The 15,584-nt window shown below is 38.2% G+C and overlaps 1 long non-coding RNA gene across 3 annotated transcripts in view; it reads right to left on the reverse strand.

Moving 5' to 3' along the window:
- LOC144340131 (uncharacterized) overlaps positions 1-10,315 on the reverse strand; it is a 322,018-nt gene extending 311,703 nt beyond the window's left edge. For 2 of the 3 annotated variants that reach the window (XR_013415852.1, XR_013415851.1), the window contains exon 1: positions 10,158-10,315. This is a non-coding gene — a long non-coding RNA (uncharacterized LOC144340131). The remainder of the gene's footprint in view (positions 1-10,157) is intronic. The other variant, XR_013415850.1, reaches the window with a different exon arrangement.
- Positions 10,316-15,584: the final 5,269 nt, after the last annotated feature.

A 15,584-nucleotide genomic window follows, 5' to 3' on the forward strand; every position in this document is an offset into this window, starting at 1 on the left:
TTTTTCTCCACATGCCTTCATTTGCCTTCCTGCTGCTGCTTTCTGCATTTGTACCAACCATTTGTTAATCCTGTCAATTTGCTTTTCTGAATGATATTCATGGCTGTGTTATATGAAAACATTAGTTTTTAAATATAAAATAAATTGTCATTAGCATGTCTGAATAACATCCTGTAAGTACAATAAATACAATGGAGGCTGGGCCCGGTGGCTCATGCCTATAATCCCAGCACTTTGGGAGGCCAAGGCAGACGGATCATGAGATCAGGAGATCGAGACCATCCTGGCCAACATGGTGAAACCCAGTCCCTACTAAAAATACAAAAATTAGCTGGGCATGTTGGCGCATGCTTGTAATCCCAGCTACTTGGGAGGCTGAGGCAGGAGAATTGCTTGAACCCGGAATGTGGAGGTTGCAGTGAGCCAAGACGGCGCTACTGCACTCCAACCTGAGGACAGAGCAAGACTCTGTCTCAATAAAAATATTATTACAACATGATTATTAAGAAGTAAAATATTGCCACTCTGGAATAAAATGCACATCCTTCCTATTATAATATTTCCATTTCAAGAACTATGTTTAAGGTCAATGTTATATCAATTACCAGTGCAAGGGCAATGTAGAGTCAAGATAGTACTAATTTCCCAATATTCTGTGATGATTCTATTAAATTGTATTTCAAATGACCTCACTATGTCAAACACTTAGAGAAAATAAGCAGAAACTGTTTAATGTATTTACTATTAAACTACTAGCTATGCTTTTAAAAGAATTATGCCTCAGTTTTAAGATTTTTGGCTCCCAAGTTAAACAAAAGTAATATAGTATTGCTGCCAAACAGAATTCTTCTAGAAATGCAGCTATAGAACAAGCTTTTCTTTTAGAGAATTATGATCTGCAAGAATAAGTGTATCCCTAAGACTTCAGTCAGTCATGCAAGTATTGCCTATGACATAATTATACTTTTATACTTATAATTATAAATTATACTTTTATAATTATACTTTTGGCTAATTCAACACAAAGTATTAGATAAATACCTTCAAAAAATCTAAATGAGAGTCATGGTGAAAACATAGCAAGGTCATATTGGTTGTTGCAGATTGCTAGAATAGTTATTAATTGGTCCCCCCTTGATAATGAGTACTTGGTAAAGTGAGATAAAAGATAAATTCTTCTTGTGATGTCATTTTAGGTCATATAATCAACCTTCAACATCAATGAGAGTTGAAACATATCTGAAGTTTGAAGTAAAGGTTGCTTCTACCTGGTGCTACCAACAGTAGCCCAGTTAAATAAAATTTCTTTAGATTTTATTTTCTGTCTAATATTTACTATTGCCACATTTTTTATTTAATTTTTTTATTATGTGTGCCCTGATTATTTTTCATTCCATTACTCTTACTTTTTTCATTTGAATATTCAAAAGATTTCACTTTCAGTAAGTTGAGGCTAACCTAGACTTCCCTTCACATCTATTTTCAGAATATTTTATTCCTAGAAATCATTACATAATTTCACATAATTTGACATAACCAAATACTGCTGCAGCACTAAAATTTATCAGCTAAAAAATTAGCCCTAAAATATTTGCCAGAAACCACATAATAAAAAACGTAGTTATACATTTATACACACACGCACACACGCGCACACACACACACATCCATTAGGTTTCTTTTCAACTGATTATTCTATGAAGTGTGAAATGTACAGATTTGGGGCTGGATAAGGTTATGGAATGACTTTAATAAATAGGTAAATGTTCAACTTTAAAAACAACAGCAATAGTAGGGAAAACTATTTTATTCATTCTTAGAGGACGTTTGTTTCTGTTCCTAATGAAAGGAGAGTTTTGAAAAATGGAGCTATTCTTATGTAAATAACCACAGAGAAATTAAACTTTAAATATATGACCCTCACATGATCGTTTTAATATGGGAATCGACTCCTTAAAAAACTCCATGTGTAATTTCCTCAAGATCACTATTTTATGCATCTTCTAGAACTGCAATTGCCTGTGTCCTGGAGCTTTCTCTCCGGTGTCAATTTAACGCCTTCAAATTTTCTAACATTATGTGTGAAAGATAACATTTACTTTTTTTTTTTCACTTTTTAAACAAGCTGTTGTATTATCATGATGCCACTTTTGAGATGTTGAAATATGTAAAATGTAACAAAACATTTCTAAACTTTTCCTCATTAATTTGGTGTTTGACTTTCTACCACACCATTGTTTTACAAATGCAGATTTGCAAATGAAAAAAATACCCATTGTCTGAAAAGAAAAAATATCCATCGTGTTCTCAGTTCTGTTTCTAACTACGAACAGAAAGGATAAATTATTTCTTTCTGAAATCCAAATGACAATCATTTGGGAAAACTAGAGCCTTGCCCTAAGGAAAGTAGGTCAGCTGCTTGAAAGAATATTACTGGCAACTGAGGATTTGGCATCACTTATATTCTTCCTCCATGGAAGACAACTTACTAGAATGGAATGTTATCCTCTAATCTTTATAAGTTTTGGAAATGTATTTAGAGTCTATCGTGCACTATTAGATATATTCAAACAAAGATGAATTTTCTAATTTCAAAAGCCTTTGGTTTATATTTTCCCTGAATTTCAGTTTCTCCAAGGATTTTTAGAATGTTTTCCTTTGTAGACTGTGCCCTTTTTCTAATATGTAAGGTATTCAGGTCACTGGGCATGGCTTTTTCTCTCTTTTTTTTTTTTTTTTTTTTTTTGGTCTAGCCTTTGTATTAAATGAAGTTTCCAGTAGCTACTGTAGTTAATACAAATTTGCCAATTTTGAATCAACTATTATCAAAAATAGAAGACACCTTCGTGATTTCATTTTATTAACAGAATGCCTTCTCTTTGAGAAAAGCTCTATGAAACTTTAAATTAGGATGCATAGTCAGGATAGATAGGTAGGTGGATAGATAGATAGGTAGATTAGATAGATGATAGTTAGATAATTATGTTTATAAAATATATGAGGAACAACTATAATAGTCTGTATTTTCATTTTTATCTAATTCTTTCAAGATACAATTTACTTTCACCTTGAAGGTAAAAATCAATTAAATAATTACAATGAGCATATTTTACAAAGATTGGAATTTAGATGAGTTAATAGAGAAAAATAATATTACTTTAGATAGATCAGTGAGTGCCAAGCTTACAGTCAATACTCAACCAACATTTGCTAAATGGAATTAATGTAAAATTGTGTCAGGTGAAATCTTGAAAGAGGTCTTTTGTCTGAAATAATGTTGACATAGTACTTTTGAAGGGTCTTATTGCTAATAGCAAACTCTCAAACAAAAGTTAATTGTTTGGCTTGTTCAATGAGGTCTGACTAACAGAGAAGATTGTAGCAACACAAACATTTCAACTTTGGCTGTATCTTGCTTTAGTTTCCTCCTGGAATATGTGGTTTTATAAAAGAAATGCATTTTCTACAATGAATATGTATTATTTTTATTAAAAATATTTTGAAGATTAGGCTAAATGATTGATTACATTTAAAGTTAAACATTAGCAAGAAAGGCAGTAGTTAGGATGAAAGTACAATTATTTCAGGTCCTCTGAGAAATGAATAGGGAAAATAAATAAAATCTGACATTTACAAATAAATATTTCCTAATGCACGTCCATGAATTTAACATGTTAAAATAATTAAACTTAAAAATGGTTATACTGAAAATATGTTACTAAGCTTGAATACAAATTGACCTTATGTTTTTTCAATTGTATTTTTTTTGGAATGTAACGTTTGTTGTTTGCATTGTGCTTATGCATGCTGTGATGATTAATACTGAGTGTCAACTTGATTGGATTGAAGGATATAAAGCATTGATCCTGGGTGTGTCTGTGAGGGTGTTGCTAAAAGAGATTAATAATTGAGACAGTGAGTTCGGGAAGTCAGACCCACCCTTAATCTGGTGGGCACAAGCTAATCAGCTGCCAGAGAATATAAAGCAGGCAGAAAAACATGAAAAGGAGAGACTGGCCTAGCCTCCCAGCCTACATCTTTCTCCCATGCTGGATGCTTCCCGTCTTCGGGCATCAGACTCCAAGTTCTTCACTTTTGGGCCTTGGATTGGCTCTCCTTGCTCCTCAGCTTGCAGACATCCTAATGTGGGACTTTGTGATCATGTAAGTTAATAGGTAAGAAACTGCCCTTTATGTATCTCCTATTAGTTCTGCCCCTTTAGAGAACCCTGACTAATACAGGTTTTGATACCAGAAGTGGTTCTAGAGGAACAGAATATTAAAGATGGAGTTCTTTCATTGGATTTTGGGTTTCTGGAGGTGGCTACTTAATATGATTAGACAGAAAACTGCTAACAACTCTACTACTAATAGTATGGAAAACACTGATAGTCTTTGGCATGAACTGTTTAGAGAGCTATACATAATAAATGCATTTGACACTCCTGATTCACTGCTTGTGAGAGGCAAGGAGTTTAGTGATTTTATGCATAATACCTTTGACCATATATAGAGAATCAAGGAACATAGGGAAGCTGATAGGTTGCTCCTACGTTCAGTGGACAAAGTGATGAAAGAAAATGATGAACTCAGAGCTTCTATCTACTGTAGAGAATGAGCTGAAATTGTCAGAAAACAGACACAAGTTCTTATAATGTGAGGGGCTGAATTGCAATGAAAGGTGCATGTGCAACCTTTCCAGGTGTCTACTGTTACAGTGTCTAGAGGGCATTGATTGGAAAAGAATGGGATCCTGAAACTTGGAATGGGGATGTGTGGGAAGACCCTGATGAAGCTGGGGCCACTGAGTTTGTAAATCCTGATGAACCTTTCTTGAAACATCTTCTCCATCCCTAGTAGTAGCAACATCCCCTCCCCGACCCATGCTGCTATCATCCTTTCCCCCTTTGTCTGAGGAGATAAACCCTACACTGCCTGAGGGAACAGTTGCCAAGCAAAATAATGTTGATTCTCTTCAGGAGCCACCCCCAACACCCCTGTTTTCTTCTAGACCTATAACTACAGTCCCAGCAGGCCTGGGTGAGTAGGTGAGGTTGAGAGTGTGACCCATGAGGGTCACAAAAATAACTGTTTGATTTCTTTAATTATATAAACAGAAATCTGGAGAACAGGCATGAGGGTGGATATTAAGGGTATGGGATAATGGTAGAAGGAACATAGAGTTGGATAAGGGTGAATTCATTTATTTGGGCCCACCAAGTAGGGAATCTGCTTTTAATGTTGCAGCTCGGGGAGTTAAGAACAGTTCTAATAGTTTATTTGCTTGGTTAGCTGAAATATGGATTAAAAGATGACCCACTGTGAATGAGCTGGAAATGCCGGATCCCCCTTGTTTTAATGTAGAGAGGGGGATCCAAAAGCTTAGGAAGATTGGGATGGTGGAGTAGATTAGTCAATTTAGACCTACTCATCCCAGCTGTGAGGATCCAGAAGATATAACCTTGACCAATGCCTTGCGAAATAGAGTAGTGAGGGCAGCACCTGCATCTTCGAAGAGCCCTGTAATTGCTCTTTTCCGTATGTCAGATCTAATGGTGAGCACTGCAGTCACTCACTACAAAATGTAAATACAATGTGAATAACTGGATCTCGAGGTGGCAGGGGCCAAGTGTCAGTACTCAACCATAAAAGGCAAGGTGGGAGTAGCTACTGTAATGGACAGCAGAGGCAAAGCAGCAAACAGAATAGTCTGCTTCATATAGAGCTCTAGCATTGACTAATTAATCACAGTGTTCCTAGAAGTGAAATTGATAGGAAGCCTACTGCATTCCTACTTAATTTATACAAGCAGAAAACTTCTAGGTCGAATGGACAAAAGACTAATTTGAATTACAAAAAGAGAATTCCAGCCCTCAATCAATTTCAGACTTGAGTCAGTTTACAGACCCAGAATGGCCTGAGTGAAAGGGAGGCCGGTCTCCTTGTGGAAGGACCCCACTACATTACCAACAATTTATGCATTGAATCTTTCTCCCTTCCTTACCCAAGGTGGCCTCCAGCCTTTTACCAGGATAACTGCACTGGGGAAAGGAAAATGATCAGACATTTCAGGGACTACTGGACACTGACTCTGAGCTGACGTTGATTCCAGGAGACCCAAAACATCATTGTGGTCCTCCAAATAAAGTAAGGGTTTATAGAGGTCAGGTAATTAATGGAGTTTTAGCTCAGGTCCAACTTACAGTGGGTACAGTGGGTCCCTGGTGTCATCATGTGGTCATTTCCCCAGTGACCGAATGCATAATTGGCATAGAAATACTTAGCAGCTGGCAGAACCCCCACATTGGCTCCACGACTGGTAGGGTAAGGGCCATTGCCCTGGTGGGAAAGGCCAAATGGAAGCCATTAGAGTTGCCTCTACCTAGAAAAATAGTAAGTCAAAAACAATGTCACATTCCTGAAGGGACTGTGAAGATTAGTGCTATCATCAAGGACTTGGAAGATGCAGGGGTGGTGATTCCCACCACATCCCTGTTTGACTCTCTCATTTGGCCTGTGCAGAACATAGATGGATCTTGGAGAATGACAGTGGGTTATCATAAGCTTAACCAAGAGATGACTCCAATTGCAGCTGCTCTACTAGATGTGGTTTCATTGCTTGAGCAAATTAACACATATCCTGGTACTTGGTATGCAGCCATTGACTTGGCAAATGCCTTTTTCTCCATTCCTGTCCATAACGCCCAATAGAAGCCATTTGCTTTCAGCTGGCAAGGCCAGCAATATACCTTTACTGTCCCACCTCAGTGGTATATCAACTCTCCAGTTTTGTGTCATAATCTTATTCAGAGACCCTGATTGCTTTTTGCTTCGATGAAGATATCACACTGGTCCATTACATTGATGACATTTTGCTGATTGGATCCAGTTAGCAAGAAGTAGTAGCAAACACACTGGACTTATTGGTGAGACATTTGCATGCCAGAGGATGGGAAATAAATCCGACTAAAACTGAAGGACTTTCAACCTCAGTAAAATTTCTAGGGATCCAGTGGTGTGGGACCTGTTGAGATATTCCTTTTAAGGTGAAGGAGAATTTGCTGCATTTGGCCCTTCCTGCAACCAAGAAACAGGCACAATGCCTAGTGTGCCTATTTGGATTTTGGAGGCAACACATTGATCATCTGGGTGTGTTACTCCAGCCCATTTATGGCATAACCCAAAAGGCTGCCAGTTTCGAGTGGGGTCAGAAACAGAAGAAGGCTCTGCAACAGGTCCAGGCTGCTGTGTAAGTGACACTTGGGCCATATGACCCAGCCTATCCAATGGTGCTTGAGGTGTCAGTGGAAGATAGGCAAGATGTTTGGAGCCTTTGGAAGACCCCTACAGGTGAAACACAGGGAAGGCCTCTAGGATTTTGGAGCAAGACCCTGCCATCTTCTGCAGATAACTCCTTTCCTTTTGAGAGACAGCTCTCAGCCTGTTACTGGACTTTGGTGGCTTGAGAATCTTAGAAAGATAACGGATAGGCCGGGCACGGTGGCTCAAGCCTGTAATCCCAGCACTTTGGGAGGCTGAGATGGGCGGATCACGAGGTCAGGAGATCGAGACCATCCTGGCTAACACGGTGAAACCCCGTCTCTACTAAAAAATACAAAAAACTAGCCAGGCGAGGTGGCGGGCGCCTGTAGTCCCAGCTACTCAGGAGGCTGAGGCAGGAGAATGGCGTAAACCCGGGAGGCGGAGCTTGCAGTGAGCTGAGATCCGGCCACTGCACTCCTCGACAGAGCGAGACTCCATCTCAAAAAAAAAAAAAAAAAAAAAAAAAAAAGATAACAGATAATTTAATTATTAAAGATAATTTAATAGAAAACAAACAAATGGATAATCCTTGGAAACGCCCAGTTAAGTTTTGTAGTTTCAGTAGAGACAGGGTTTCACCATGTTAACCAGGCTGGTCTCAAACTCCTGACCTCAAGTGATCCGCTCACCTTGCTCTGCCAAAGTATTGAAATTACAGGTGTGAGCCACGGCGCCCAGCCTGAATTATTTATTTTGATGGCAGTGAAGACATCTGGCATAAATCTAGGAATGGAAAGTAGAATACTGTATTTTCTTTAACAAAGTGCTTTGCATTCAATATTTTCAAAATGAAAAGGCATTAATTTTTCTTCATAAACTGAAAACCTATATGTGAAAACACAAATACATTACTATAGACTAGATATACAATCTGCTCTGAAAGTAGAGTATCTGTGTACATTACATTAGCCATAGTAGTGGAAACTACCATACTAAATTAAGGAATTCTGTAAAGAGATCTTTCTGACAAAGACACATGCACACATATGTTTACTGCAGCACTATTCACAATAGCAATGACTTGGAACCAACCCAAATACCCATCAATGATAGACTGGATAAAGAAAATGTGGTACATTTACACCATAGAATAATATGCAGCCATCAAAAAGAATGAGATTATGTCCTTTGCAGGGACAAGGATGAAGCTGGAAGCCATCATTCTCACCAAACTAATACAGGAACAGAAAATCAAACACTGTAAGTTCTCACTCATAAGTAGGAGTTAATGAGAACACCTGAACACAGGGAGGTGAACACTACACACCAGGGCCTGTCAGGGGTTGGGGGATAAGGGGAGGGAGAGCATTAGGACAAATACCTAATGCATGTGGATCGTAAAACCTAGATGATGTGTTGATAGGTGCAGCAAACCACCATGGCACATGTATCCAGAACCTGCACATAACGTAACAAATCTGCACGTTCTGCATATGTATCCCAGAACATAAAGCAAAATGAAAAATTAAAAATTAAGAAAAAAAATAACAATTCTGCTAAATTTTTTAAATGATGGCATACTTAATGAAATACAATCATTCTATGGACTCAAATCAATGATAAGCCTTTGCATAGTTCTTACTTTTGTTTTGTACAATTATATTTTTAAGTAGCTCTGCCTCATTATTTTATACTTTAGTATCAATTAAAAAAATAGTTCAAGGCCATGCTGAGCAATTTTGTGAGCCCCCATCTATAAAAATTTAAAAAATAAATAAAAACAAATACTATTGCATGATAGTAGAACATATTTGACATAGACTATTTATATAACCTATTTTATTTATAGCCTATTCAATAATACCATAATTTTAGGGCTTTTTTCCTGAGATGGTATATTAGAGGCTTTTGGCATACCTCAGCCACCTGGAAATAGTGAAATAGCACATAAAGATTACTTCTGTGTGCTTTAATTCAAGAAGGAAAACGGAAATTCACTGGACTAGCAAAGGATACCCCAGGTACCAGAGAGGAAAAGGCAGGCGAGCAGCCTCTGTGACAGTGTTTGGCTGATAAAACTGAATGAAACTCCAATACATGAGGGGCCAGCAAGTCTTCCTCTGCAAATTGCCCTTCCAATAGGTATTCATGTAGCCCAGGCCAAAGCCCTGGAATTAACTTATGGAGAGACTTGGAGACACTAAGAGAGAAAGACACTAGAAAAGGCTATAGGTATTTTCCCAGATTTATGATGGAGAGGAGGATGCTAATTTTAATCTGGGTTCATAAAAAGTCAGTCATTGATTGGAGACCTGGCAGCAAAGCTGCACAGGCATTTTAGTCTTGGGCTAGAGATTGGAGTGCTTGCTCTAGAATGAACAAAGGGTCTACACAGCCTGAATTGAGTGGCTAGTGTGGAAAGCACCCAGCACTAGGCAATGGAAATGGACTCTCTTCTTCACAGTGTTGTAGTGGGAGGAGTTGCTGAAACTACAATTTTTCCTAGTTGATGAGACTTGCAACCAGGGACTGCTTTACAACCTAAAACCGGTCTCTGTGTGTCATTGATGGGTGCCCTAGTCTATTTCCCTGAAACGGTGTTGTAGTGAGGCCCTCTCTGCTCAACACCCAGGCAGATCTCCAGATATTCAGAGCACCAGCTCATCTGGTTAAGCATCCTAAGCCATCCCACCCTGACGGTACAGAGATTGTGGTACAGTAGAGGGTCCTCTCCATACCACACCCAGGCAGATTTCCAGGCATCTAGAGCACCCACTCTCCTGGATTAGCAACTTGAACTGTCCCTCTCTTCCCATTAAGAGAGACTATGATGCAGCAGGGCTGTCTCCACCCTGTGCCCAGGCATATCACCAGGCATCCAGAGCACTCACTCACCTGGTTCAGCAGCCTATATTTTCCTACCCTTCTGGTCTAGAGATCTTGGTGCAGCAGTGCTTCCTCTGCTCCAGGCCTGGGCATATTTGTAAGCATTTTGTGCACCTCCTCACTTGGATTAGCTACCTGAGCTTCCCCTCCCCACTTTCCTGCAAAGATCTTGCTCCACCACTGGTTATTCCACTCCTTGCCAGAGGACGTATTTCCAAGCAATCAAAATACCCTTTGTCCCAGACTAGTGGCCTAAGCTGCCTCTTTCGTCCCCTACAAAGAACTTGTTGCAGTGACGATTTTTCCACTCCTTGCCAGGACACAGTCCTCGGCATTTTGCACACTTGCACAGCTGGATAGGAGCCTGAGCCACTCCTCCCTTCTCATGAAGAGGTCTTGTGCAGCAGCACACTCTCTGCTCCATTCCCAGATATATCTCCAGGCCTTTGGTGCACCTGCCCCCTAAGAATAAGAGCTTGAGTTGCCATCCCCTTTCCGCTAAAAGAACTTGGTAGAGCAGCACTCCCTCTGCTCCATACTCAGATATAACTCCAGGCATTTGGCATACCCACTCCCACAGATTAGGAGTACGATCTGTCCCTCCCTTCTCATGCAGACCTTGCTGTGGCAGCAGTTTCTCTATTCCTTCTCTGGCTATATTACCTGGCATGAGGACACCTGCTCCCCTACAGTAGGCACTCAAGCCACCCCTCTCCCCTTTTTTCCTGCAAAGATCTTCTTGCAACCACAGTTTATGTACTCTGTATTCCTTGGGCATATTTCCAGGCATTTGGTACCTTCACTTGCCCATATTTGGAGCCTGAGTCACCCCTCCCTTCAGGTGCAGAGATCTTGGTGCAGTGAAGCTTTCTGTGCTGAAAGGCCAGAAATATTTCCAGGAATTTGGAGCACCCACTCTTCTTGATGCAGTATTTAGGCCATACTCCCCTACCTGTGCAGAAAACTTGGGGCAGTGGAGGTTTTCCAACTCCATGCCTAGGCACACTTCTGGGCATTTGGTGACTGTGCACTGGAATCCCCCCATCACAACCAGTGTTTGTGCCTGCTATTATGAGACATGAGGCAGGCCAGCACAGTCTGGCCCTGCCTACCTTGGTCCCCCACTCTGGAGATAAGTAGCGAGCTCAGACCCCTGTGAATTCCACAGATCAATCCATTGTCTTGGGCAACACAGAGCTTCCCATAGTAAACAAGGATCAAGTATTAGTGTACGCCCATCCACATTGGCTGCAGCCAGTTCTAACACTTCAGCACCACCCACTGGCATGGAGGTTGAACACCACAAAACAACAGGAAATCTGCTGACACAAATGTATAGCTCTGGAAAATGAGATAAGCTTCCTGAGCCTACTCACATGTCTAACACAATGCTATGACAACAAACATTTGGGAAAGCCATGATACAAAGGCTTCTATAACTAAGGAGTTTTTACAGACTCTTTACCACTGAAAACTCCCAGAAACAAAGTAAAAAGACCCTATACAACATCACACATTGCAGACACCTCCTCAAGAAGGGAAAAAGTCCTTTCCAAAGTAAAGCAAAATCAAAAAATATGAAGGAGAGACAGCTTATCCAAATGTAAAAGAACAAGAGGAAAAACTCCAAAAGTATAGGAAAAAAACAGTGCTACAACACCCGCAAAGAGGAGCACTAACTCTCTAGCAATGAATCTCAATCAAAATGAAATATTTGAAATACCAGATAAAGAATTCAAAATACTGATTTTAAAGAAAATAACTGAGATCCAAGAGAAAACTAAAACCAACATAAAGAAATCAGAGAAAAAGTTCAGGACATGGAAAAGATGGAAAAGGAGGCAGGCATCATTAAAAAAAGAGAAAAGAATTTCTAGAAAAAAAATTACTGTACAAAGTACAGTTGAGTGTTTTAACAATAGGCTAGACCAAGTGGAAGAAGAATTATAGAGTTAGAAGACAGGTCTTTCAAATTAACAGTCAGAAACAATTTTTAAAAATTAAATAAAAAAAGCCTTCAGGATATATGAGATTATGTAAAACATCCAAACCTACAAGTTATACATAATTACATAATGACAGAGGAAGAAGAAGACAAAGAAGAAGAAGAAAAATGTATGAAAAACCTATTTGAGGAAATAATTTAAGAAAACATCCCTAGTCTTGGGACAGATTTAGACATCCAGATACCAGAAGCTCAGAGAATTTCTGGAGATACATTGCAAGAACTTCACCAATGTATATAGTCATCAGACTATCTAAAGTCAATGGGGGGGGGGGGGGCGGTGGGAAACACTCTAAGAGCATCAAGAGAGAAGCGTCTAATCATTTTGAAATCCCATTAGACTAAGAGCAGAAGTCTCAGCAGAAACCCTACAATCCAGAAAACATTAAGAGCCTATTTTTAGCCCACTTAAAGAAACAAAAAAGCCAGCCAGGAATTTTGTGTTCTGCCAAATTAAGCTTCATAAATGAAGGAGAAATATAACATTTCCCAGACAAAGAAACACCAAGGGAATTTGTCACCACTAGACCAGACCACCAACAAATGTTCAGTCTACACATGGAAATGAAAGAATGACACTCACCATCATAAAAGATGACATAAATGCAAAGCTCACAGATAACATAAAGCAATTACACAATTGAAACCATAAGGCAACCAGCTAACAACACTGATAAAAATAAAATCTCACCTATCAACATTATCCTTGAATATAAATGACTTAAACGCTCCACTCAAAATATGTAGAGTGGAAACTGTAAAAAACAAAACAAAAGAAGACAAATCAAAGAAAACAAACAAAAATCCCAGAACTCAACCCTCTGCTGCATATAAGAGGCAAACTTACTGGCTAAAGGCAGCTGCAGACTCAGAGTAAATTAGTGGAAAAAAGATATATAAACAGAAAACAAAAGTGAGCAGGAATCACCATTCTCATTTCAGATTAAACAGGCTTTAAACCAACAACAGAAAAATAGGACAAAGAAGGGTATTATACAATGATAAAGGTTCAATACAACAAGAAAATTTAAATATCTGAAATACATATGTACCCAACACCAGAGCACCCAGATTCATAAAACAAATAGTACTACATCTAAGAAAACAGTATTGTATTTATAGCAATACAATAAGGGAGGACTTTAACATCCCAATGACATCGCTAGACAGAACACTGAGGCAGAACATCAACAAAGAAACCATGGATTAAACTGTACTATAGACCAAATGGACCTAATAGACATTTAAATAACATCCTATCCAACAACCACAGAATATACATTCTTCCCACCTCCACAAGGAATATTCTCAAAAATCAACCACATATTTGGGCCATAAAGCAAGTACCAATAAATTTTCAAAAGTCTAAATCATTTTAAGTATCCTCTTGGACCACAGTGGAATAAAATTAGAAATTAATAGTAAGAGGAAGTTCCAAAACTACACAAGTACAAGGAAGGTTGCTCCTGAATGACTTTTTGGTAAACAATGAAGTTAAAGCAGAAATTTAAAAAATCCTTGAAATGAATGAAAATAGAGACACAACATACCAAAACTTCTGAGATACAGCAAAAGAAGTACTAAGAGTAAAGTTTATAGCATTAAATGCCCACATAAAAAAGATAGATCCCAAATGAACAACCTAATGTTGATCCACATTATAAACTGTAGAAACTATAAAAACAAGAATAATCTAAACCCAAAACAGGCAGAAGAAATAATAAAGAGCAGAACTAAATGAGGTTGAGACTAACAAATTGATACAATGGATTAATAAAACAAAAAGTTATTTTTATGAAATGATAAAAATTGACATATGGTTAGCCAGAATAGCCAGGAAAAAATGAGAGAAGATTCAAATAAGTACAATCAGAAATAAGGAAGGGGACATTATAACTGATACCAAAGAAATGCAAAAGATTTTCAGACTGTCATGAACACCTCCATGCACACAAAATAGAAAGCCTAGAAGAAATAGATAAATTCCTGGAAACATATGACCCTCCACAATTGAACGAGGAAGAAACATAAATCCTGAACTGACCAATAACGATTAAGTAAACAGAATAAGAAATAAAAAAATCTTTCAACAACAACAACAGACCAGGACCAGACAGATTCACAGCTGCATTCTACCAGATGCGCAAAGAAGAGCTGGGACCAATGTTACTGAAATTATTAAAAACAAAAAACACATAACTAAGGAGGAGAGATTACTCCCTAACTCATTCCACAAAATCAGTATCATCCTTATAACAAAAATCAGGCAAGGGTAAAAGAACAACAACAAAATAGGCCAATATTCCAGATGAATATCAATGCAAAAATCCTCAATAAAATACTAGCAAACTGAATGCAACAGCATATCAAAAAGATAATTCATCACAATCAAGTGAGTTTTACTCCAGCAACACAAGAATGGTTCAACATCCAGAAATCAATCAATGTGATTCGTCACATAAACAAAACTAAAAACAAAAACCATATGACCACCTCAACAGAAACAGAAACAACATTTAATAAAATTCAGCATCCCTTCATGATAAAAATCATTAACAAACTAGGCATTGAAGAAATATACCTCAAAATAACAAGAGCCATCTATGACAAATTCACAGCCAACATTATATAGAATGGGGGAAAGCTGAAAGCATTCTCCTTAAGAACGAGAACAAGACAAGGATGTCTGCTCTCACCATTGCTATTCAACACAGTACTGCAGTTATTAGAGCAATCAGGTAAGAGACAAAAATAAAAAGCATCTAAATTGGACAGGAACAAGTCAAATTATCTCTGTTCACTGAAGACATAATCATACAAGCAGAAAACCCTAAAGATATCTCCAAAGGACTCCTAGACTTAATAAATAAATTCAGTTAAGTTTCTGGACACAAAATCAATGTAAAATCAGTTGCATTTCTATACACCAAGAACGTTCAAGCTGAAAACCAAATCAAGAACTCAATTCCATTTACAATAGCCACAAAACAACAACAACCTAGAAATACATTTAACCAAGGAGGTGAAAAATCTCTAAGGAAAAACTATAAAACACTGATGAAACAAATCATAGATGATACAACCAAAAATATTCCATCTTTATGGATTCGAAGAATCAATGTCATTAAAATGGTCATACTACCCAAAGCATTCCACAGATTCAATGCAATCTCTATCAAATTACCAACATCATCCTTCACGGAATTGGGGAAAAAAGGTCTAAATTTCATATGGAACCAAAAAGACCCCAAATAGCCAAAAACAATCCTAAGCAAAAAGAACAAATCTGAAGGCATCTAGATTTGCCTGACTTTACTGCTGGACTTCAAATTTTACTTCAAGGCTACAGTAACTAAAAGAGCATGATACTGATACAAAATAGATACACAGATCAATAGAACAGAATAGATAACCCAATACAAAGTCACATA

The sequence above is a fragment of the Macaca mulatta genome, chromosome 3 (genome assembly GCF_049350105.2).
Source record: "Macaca mulatta isolate MMU2019108-1 chromosome 3, T2T-MMU8v2.0, whole genome shotgun sequence".
Lineage (NCBI taxonomy): Eukaryota > Metazoa > Chordata > Mammalia > Primates > Cercopithecidae > Macaca > Macaca mulatta.